The sequence below is a fragment of the Leucoraja erinacea genome, chromosome 2 (genome assembly GCF_028641065.1).
Source record: "Leucoraja erinacea ecotype New England chromosome 2, Leri_hhj_1, whole genome shotgun sequence".
NCBI classification, from domain to species: Eukaryota; Metazoa; Chordata; class Chondrichthyes; order Rajiformes; family Rajidae; genus Leucoraja; species Leucoraja erinaceus.
The window spans coordinates 48219072-48227008 of NC_073378.1; the positions used below are offsets into that span (position 1 = coordinate 48219072).

Below are 7937 nucleotides of genomic sequence, written 5' to 3' on the forward strand. Positions count from 1 at the left end.
TGGCACCCGGGCAACCGCTAATTTCGAGCCCTGAATGTGCCATCCTTAAGTCTTAAAGAGCAACATAGAAACATAGATAGGTGCAGAGGTAGGCTATTCAGCCCCGTCATTCAATGTGATCATGGCTGATCATCCAAAATCAGTACCCCGTTCCTGCTTTTTCCCCATATCCATTGATTCCGTTAGCCCTAACTCTCTCTTGAAAACATCCAGTGAATGGCCTCCACTGCCCTCTGTGGCAGAGAATTCCACAGATCCACAACTCTCCAGGTGAAAATGTTTTTCCTCATCTCAATCCTAAATGGTCTACCCCTTATTCTTAAACTGTGACGCCTGATTCTTGACTCCCGCAACATCTGGAACATTTTCCCTGCATCTAGCCTGTGCAATCCCTTAAGAATTTTATGTTTCCACAAGATCCCCTCTCATCCTAAATTCGAGTGAATACAAGCCCAGTCGACCCATTCTTTCATTATATTAATGGCCAACATGCCATTACTTTCTTCACTGCCTGCTGTACCTGCATGCTTACTTTCAGTGACTGATGTACAAGGACACCCAGGTTTCATTGCACCTCCCCTTTTCTCGACCCTAAACATCACCCATTCCTTTTCTCCAGGGATGCTGCCTCATCCGCTGAGTTACTCCAGCATTTTGCGTTTACCATTCAGATAATAATCTTTCTTGTTCTTGCCACCATCTAACCTCACATTTATCCACATTATACTGCATCTGCCCACTCACCCAACCTATCCAAGTCACCCTGCAGCCTCACAGCATCCTCCTCGCAGCTCACATTTCCACCCAGCTTTGTGCCCTCCGCAAACTTGGTAGAATACCACAAAAACAAGTTAATTGTCATCAAAACATTTTTTCATTCTTGCAACATGACTGCTTTACTTCCAACATTTGGGCAGCACAGTGGCACCACTAGTAGAGCTGCTGCATCACGGTGCAAGAGAAACCGGGTTTGATCCTGATCTTGGGCGCTATCTGTGTGGAGATTGCACGTTTAGTTTATTGTCATGTGAACAGAGATACAGTGAAAACCAGCCGAAAGACTCTATATGATTATAATCGAGCCATGCAAGTCCCGTAAAGTCTGATTAAAGATTGTGTGAGGGCCACACTGTACAGGCACATGATAAAGGGAACAATAATAAGTTCAATGAAAGATAGTATGAGGGCCTCCAATGAGGTAGATAGTAGATTGTAGCACTCTCTAGTTGTTGATAGGATGGCTCAGTTGCCTGATAACAGTCATGAACAGATAACAGGAGTTGGACAGGCTAGATGCAGGAAGATTGTTCATGATGTTGGGGAAGTCCAGAACAAAGGGTCACAGTTTAAGGGAAAGGGGGAAATCTTTTAGGACCGAGATGAGGAAAACATTTTTCACACAGAGAGTGGTGAATCTCTGGAATTCTCTGCCACAGAAGGTAGTTGAGGCCAGTTCATTGGCTATATTTAAGAGGGAGTTAGATGTGCCCCTTGTGACTAAAGGGATCAGGGGGTATGGAGAGAAGGCAGGTACAGGATATTGAGTTGGATGATCAGCCATGATCATATTGAATGGCGGTGCAGGCTCGAAGGGCCGAATGGCCTACTCCTGCACCTATTTTCTATGTTTCAATATCAGTTTCACATGCGTATTCGCACTTCTGCACCTCTTGCCTGATGGGAGAGGGGGAGTGAGTGGAGTGAGACCTGCCCTTGATTATGCTGGTGGCCTTGCTGAGGCAGTGTGAAGTGTAAATGTAATAAATGGAAGGGAGGTTGTTTGTGTGGTGGTCTGGGCTGTTTAGTTTATTGTCATGCATACCAAGGTACAGCGAAAAGCAGAAGGACAATGCATGATTACAGACGCATGATAAAGGGAATAATATTTAGTGCAACAATAAAGTCCAGTGAAGTCCAATGAAAGTTAATGAGGGCCTCCAATGAGGTAGATGGTAGCTCAAGACCGCTCTCTAGTTAGGATGGCTTAATTGTCTGCTAACAGCTATGAAGAAACTATCAGTTTTGCATGCATTTTCACACTTATGCACCTCTTGCCTGATTTGGGAGGGATGTCCTTGATTATGCGAGTGACCTTGTGAAGCGTGAAGTGTAAATGTAATCAATGGAACGGAGTTTGTTTGCCTGTTACTTTGGGCTGCACCCACAATTCACTTGCGATCTTGGATAGAGTTGTTCTCATACCATGCTGTGATGCATCCTGATAAAATGCATTCTACGGAACATCTGTAGAAGTTGGGGACATGCCGAACTTCCTTACCCTGCTAAGGAAGTAGAGGTGTTGTTTTGCTTTCTTGGCCTTTGCTTCGATATGGGTAATCCACGACAAGTTACTGGTGATATTTACTCCTAGAAATGTCGCCCTGTGACCGTCTGAACCTCCTCCCATTTCCTCTCACATCCCACAGACGTGCGGGTTTGTAGATTAATTGGCTTCTGTAAATTGCTCCTAGAATATATGGAGCGAGAAAGTGGAATAACAGAACCAGTGTGAACAGAGGAGTGGACTAAGTAGGCTGAAGGGACTCTTCCCATGCAGTATTTCTAAACTAATTAGCACATTGACTAGACTTTGAGAAATGCCCAATCTGCCTCAGAATCATCAATTATTCTAGATAAACTTTACAAAACTAAAGTTTGAACGTTTAATTAATTTTGAACAAGCATCAATTTCCTTTACGGGACAAATTACCAACCATAGACTATGCAGATGCAAAAATGGTTGGCATGGACATGGTAGGCTGAAGGACCCATTTTTATGCCATACGACTATGACTAACCGGCTTCATGTTAAAAGATGTTTTAACAAATGATATCGACTTTAACAAAGTCAGTACAACATTTGAATGAATGAATGGATGAATGAATGAATGAATGAATACGTTTATTGTCATTGTACAATCTTTCCCGGAGACGTGCCCGGGGCTTCAGCGGCAGGCGCAGCGTGGACTCGGCGTGGAGCGGGTGAGCCCTCGCTGGGGCTTGCTGGAGGGGAGTGCTCCGTTTCACTGGCCTGGGGCAGCCGGCAGCCTGAAGTCGCAGCCTGAAGTCTGCAGAGTTCCAGCTGCTGCGGCGTCTACAGCCTCGTGGGGGACCCGGGGGAAGAAGAAGCCGCCATTGCCGGCCCGCGGATAACTTCTACCGCGGGCCCAGCATGGACTTACCATCACCCCTGGAGGGGAGCTTCGACCGCCGGCCCTGCAGTCTACGGTGCTTCTGGCTGCAGCGGGGACTTTAAATCTCAACCGCCGGCCTGCAGCCTACACAATCTTGAAGCCGCGGTCTCCGGTGAGGAAAGACTGATCCTGGACTGGACTCTGGTCTTGTCCACGGGGGGGGGGGGGAAAGGGGGGAGGAGGCCCAAAATTTTTTGTGCCTTCCACCACAGTGATGAATGCTGTGGTGGATGTTTATGTTACATGTTGTGTCCTGTTTATGCATTTTATTATTTTGTTAACCCATCTTTATGCTTTGTATGGAACTGATTTTTAAATTATGTAAAGCACTTTGGGGTCAATGAAAATTGACTATAAATGTGCTATATAAATAAACTTATTATTATTATTATTATTACTGTGCAACAAAATTCCATTACATCTCCTCCGGTTAAAAAAATACAAACACGACAACCATTGACACATATGTACACTTATTAGTAAAATAATAAATAAGTATTTAAAAAGAATTAAATAGAATTTGGCGGCATTTCTTGGAATCAATTTTGCTTCCCCTGTGTTCTCTGTTGGAATTAAGCTCTTTTATCGCACATGGGTGAATAGCCTCCCAGAGGGTAGCAGAGTGAAAAGGTGGTTGGCAGGGTGGGATGTGTCCTGCTTGATATTTGTGGTCCAGCGCAAGCATCGGGCCCTATATATATCATCCAAGAAGGGCAGTTGAGCGTTTGTAATGCTCTGTACAGTTTTTATAACTCTCTGCAGCGCCCTCCTCTCAGCCACAGTACAGCTAGCAAACCACACCAGGATTCCATAGGAGAGGATACTTTCCACGGCGCATCGGTAGAAGGACAGCAGCAGCGGCTGTGAGACGTTTGCTCTCCGCAGAGACCTCAGGAAATACAGCCGCTGCTGTGACTTCTTCACGAGAGTGACGGTGTTCAATTGCCATTTGAGGTCCTGGGAGATGTTTATTCCCAGGAACTTAAAGCCAGTTACTCTCCACCATATCTCCTTTGATGTATAAGGGAGCAGGTTCCTCTCTCCTCTTCCTCCTGAAGTCAACGACCAGTTCTTTTGTCTTTGATGGGTTGAGTACCAGGTTGTTTTTGGTACATCAGACAGTCAGTTTTTGGACTTCATCCCTGTAGGCAGACTCGTCGTTGTTGTTTATCAGTCCCACCACAGTCGTATCGTCCGCAAATTTGATGATCGTGTTGGTACTGTGTGTTGGTATACAGTCATAAGTGTATATTGTATACAAGACTCAGCACACAACCTTGTGGCGCTCCTGTGCTGAGCGTCAGGACTGGGGAGTAATTGGACCCCATCCTGACAGTCTGTGGGCGGTCTGTTAAAAAGTCCTTAATCCATCCGCATGTGTTTGCATTAACACCCAGATCAGAGTTTGTCCACCATTCTGCTGGGGATGATGGTATTAAATGCAGAACTAAAATCTACAAATAACATCCTCACATATGAGCCAGGACGCTCCAGATGTGTCAGTGCAGAATGTAGAGCTATGATGATGGCATCCTCCATTGACCTATTTGCTCTATATGCAAACTGATGCTGATCCAGGGTGGATGGGAGTGAGGACTTAATGTGGGCCAGGACCAGCCTGTAAGTTCTGTAAGTTTTAAATCGTATACTCTATTCAACAACTTTGAGACCATATGTTATTCCTTAAATTACATATGACCATTCAAAATCAAATCCCAGCGGTCTAATAAGATGCTCAGTAAAGAGCCTATTCCAATGGTCACCCGAGGGCTCCCATTTCCTCAAATGTAAAACAATTGTCACCATACATTTTTAAATCTGTACATTAGTTTCCACAGGAAAAACAACTGAAATATCTGTTTGGAAATGGAAAACCAATGTAGTAGTGTAACAATTTTCATTCTTCTACTAATTCCACAATGAAGTGTTGAAGAGTAAATCCCTATATCAAAAAAAAAATCAGTACATTGAGGAAGTTATGGGGATACACAGGATCACAAAAAGAAACTAGATGGGGACCTGACTATTTTGAACTTCCAAGTAGTTCCAAGCAACCCAATTATTTGGAATAAATTAAGTAATCATAATGAGGTGGTCTTAGTTTGACGACTATAACATAATACCCGTCTGCATATTCAGATGTCTAGCGTTCCTTATTGTATAATGGCAGAACACAATAATCCGAAGTTTTCAATTAATATTACATGTAAACATCTCCATGACAAATTATAAGACGTTGACATTTTCAACAATGCATAGAATTGAGCTAATTCGGACAATTTCACTTCAGTACATTCAGGCATTTAATTTATTCATTTGATGGATGCGGACGTCATTTTCGCTTTGATAAAGATTTTTTTTTTAAATCTCGCAGATAACTCACAATTAGGTTTAAAATAGCCGATCGGATATACCGGTTTTTTTTGTGACATACGTTAACTTACTTGTGTTTAAGTTCTGTTTAATCCCTTGCGTTTAATTAATGAACAATATGCATCGAAACGACAACATTTGAGACTAAACCTCTGCCTGGCTAACTGGATTAGAAACACCTTTCTCTCCCCTCTTCCCGTTTACGGATAAAACCCTCCTGGCAGCCGAAGTTGTTTTAGTTAATTAGTAACTAAAAAAGGCCAAGGACTCTGGCTCCAGTTGCGCCGCTGACGTCATTCCTGACTTGCAACAAAAACACTCGGGCCCAAGGCGGCAGCGTCGGCCCTGGTCCCGGCCCCGGCCCCAACCTGACTCACCCCCTGGTCCCGGCCCCGGCCCTAACCTGACTCACCCCCTGGTCCCGGCCCCGGCCCTAACCTGACTCACCCCCTGGTCCCGGCCCCGGCCCTAACCTGACTCACCCCCTGGTCCCGGCCCGGCCCTAACCTGACTCACCCCCTGGTGGACCCGGCCCCGGCCCTAACCTGACTCACCCCCTGGTCCCGGCCCCGGCCCTAACCTGACTCACCCCCTGGTCCCGGCCCCGGCCCTAACCTGACTCACCCCCTGGTCCCGGCCCCGGCCCTAACCCCCTGGTCCCGGGCCCGGCCCTAACCTGACTCACCCCCTGGTCCCGGCCCCGGCCCCTGGTCCCGGCCCCGGCCCTAACCTGACTCACCCCTGGCCCGGCTCACCAGCACACCGGAGCGTCCTCCCCCAGTCATCCACCCACCCACTGTGACCTCCACTCTCCCCACTTGCCGAGCCCGAGCCCGAGTCCGCCCCTCTCCACCGACGAGGCTACGCAGCCGGGAGCCGCCATCTTGTGTTTGCAGATACAGCGAGTTTAATGCGAGCCTGGCTCCGCGGGAGGAGAGTGAGGGAGTGAGGGGAGGGAGGGCTGCGGCTCCTCTTCACCCACAATGTACACAAACCCACCGGCTTGCAGTAACAGCTTAAACGACAGCCTCCCTGCTGGGAGCTTACCAGCTGAAGTAGGCGCTGCGCTGCGCTCCCCCCGTCCGTCGGTCCGTGCGGCCGGTTGCGCTCTCCCTCCCTCCCTCCCTCCAGCCGAGGGCTTTGACATTAATGGGCGGTCGACGTGCCCGGCGCAGCGCCGCCCGCGCCGCACAACGCCCGCCCCCCCCGCCTCCCCCGCTCCCGGCCATTCACGCCGCATCACCATCACCGCCGCGTCCGTCAGCCAGCCCTGCCCGAGCGCCCCCGCGCGCCTCTTTCTCTCGCCCATCCCCCACCCCCACCCCATCCCCATCCCACCCCATCCCGCCCCCCCCCATCCCCACCCCCGCATCCCCCCCCCCACCCAACCCCCATTCCCCATCCCCCGCCCCCATCACCGCCCGTCCCATCACCCCCACCCCCCCGCCCCACCCCCACCCCATCCCATCCCACCCCCACGCCCCCCCCTGCCCCTCTTTCCCTCTCCCCATCCCCATCCCCATCCCCACCCCCCATCCCCATCCCCCACCCCCCCCCCACCCCCCCCCCCACCCCCCCCCCCCCCCCCCCCCCCTCCCCCCCCCCCCCCACCCCCCCCCCCACCCCCCACCCCCACCCCCCCACCCCCCCCATCCCCATCCCCATCCCCACCCCCATCCCCATCCTCTTCTGCAGAAGGGCACAGTCAAAGATCCCATAGCAGAGCGGATCTTTGGGCAGAGTCGCCCCAAGAGAAGAGAGCACAAACGAGACTACAAAGTGCTGGAGTAACACAGTCGGTCAGGTATCTCTGGACTACCCATGTTCTTCAAAGATGCTGCGTTACCCGCCGAGCTACTCTGGCACTTTGTGAAAACCAACAACAACCAAGTTGGGATGGAAGAAGAGAAACTTAGAGAAACATATACAATTCTTAAAGGATTGGACAGGTTAGATACAGGAAAAATACTCCCGATGTTGGGGGAGTCCAGAACGTGGGATCACAGTTTACGAATAAGGCGAGGCCATTTAGGATTGGGATGAGGAAAACTTTTTCACCCAGAGTTGTGAATCTGTGGAAATATCTGCCACAGTGGGCAGTGGAGGCCAATTCACTAATTGTTTTTAAGAGAGTTAGATTTAGCTCTTAGAGCTAAAGGAATCAAGGAATATGGGGAAAAAGCAGGAACGGGGAACTGATTTTTGATGATCAGCCATGATCATATTGAATGGTGGTGATGGCTCGAATGGCCTACTCCTGCAGCTATTTTCTATGTTTCTATCTGCAGTTCCTTAATAGACACAAAATACTGGAGTAACTCAGCAGGGCAGGCAGCATCTCTGGAGGCAAGGAATGGGTGATGTTTCGGG

General features: G+C 49.0%; 1 protein-coding gene across 4 annotated transcripts in view; it reads right to left on the reverse strand.

The window, feature by feature from the left end:
* The window catches only part of rab5aa (RAB5A, member RAS oncogene family, a), a 45869-nt gene extending 39146 nt beyond the window's left edge, over positions 1-6723 (reverse strand). Inside the window, exon 1 of one of the 4 annotated variants that reach the window (XM_055656458.1) lies at positions 6615-6723. The gene's annotated coding sequence lies outside the window, so the exon portion shown is untranslated. Of the gene's footprint in view, positions 1-2278; positions 2447-6389; positions 6438-6614 lie in introns of those variants that run through there. The other 3 variants (XM_055656450.1, XM_055656443.1, XM_055656466.1) reach the window with 3 other exon arrangements.
* Positions 6724-7937: the final 1214 nt, after the last annotated feature.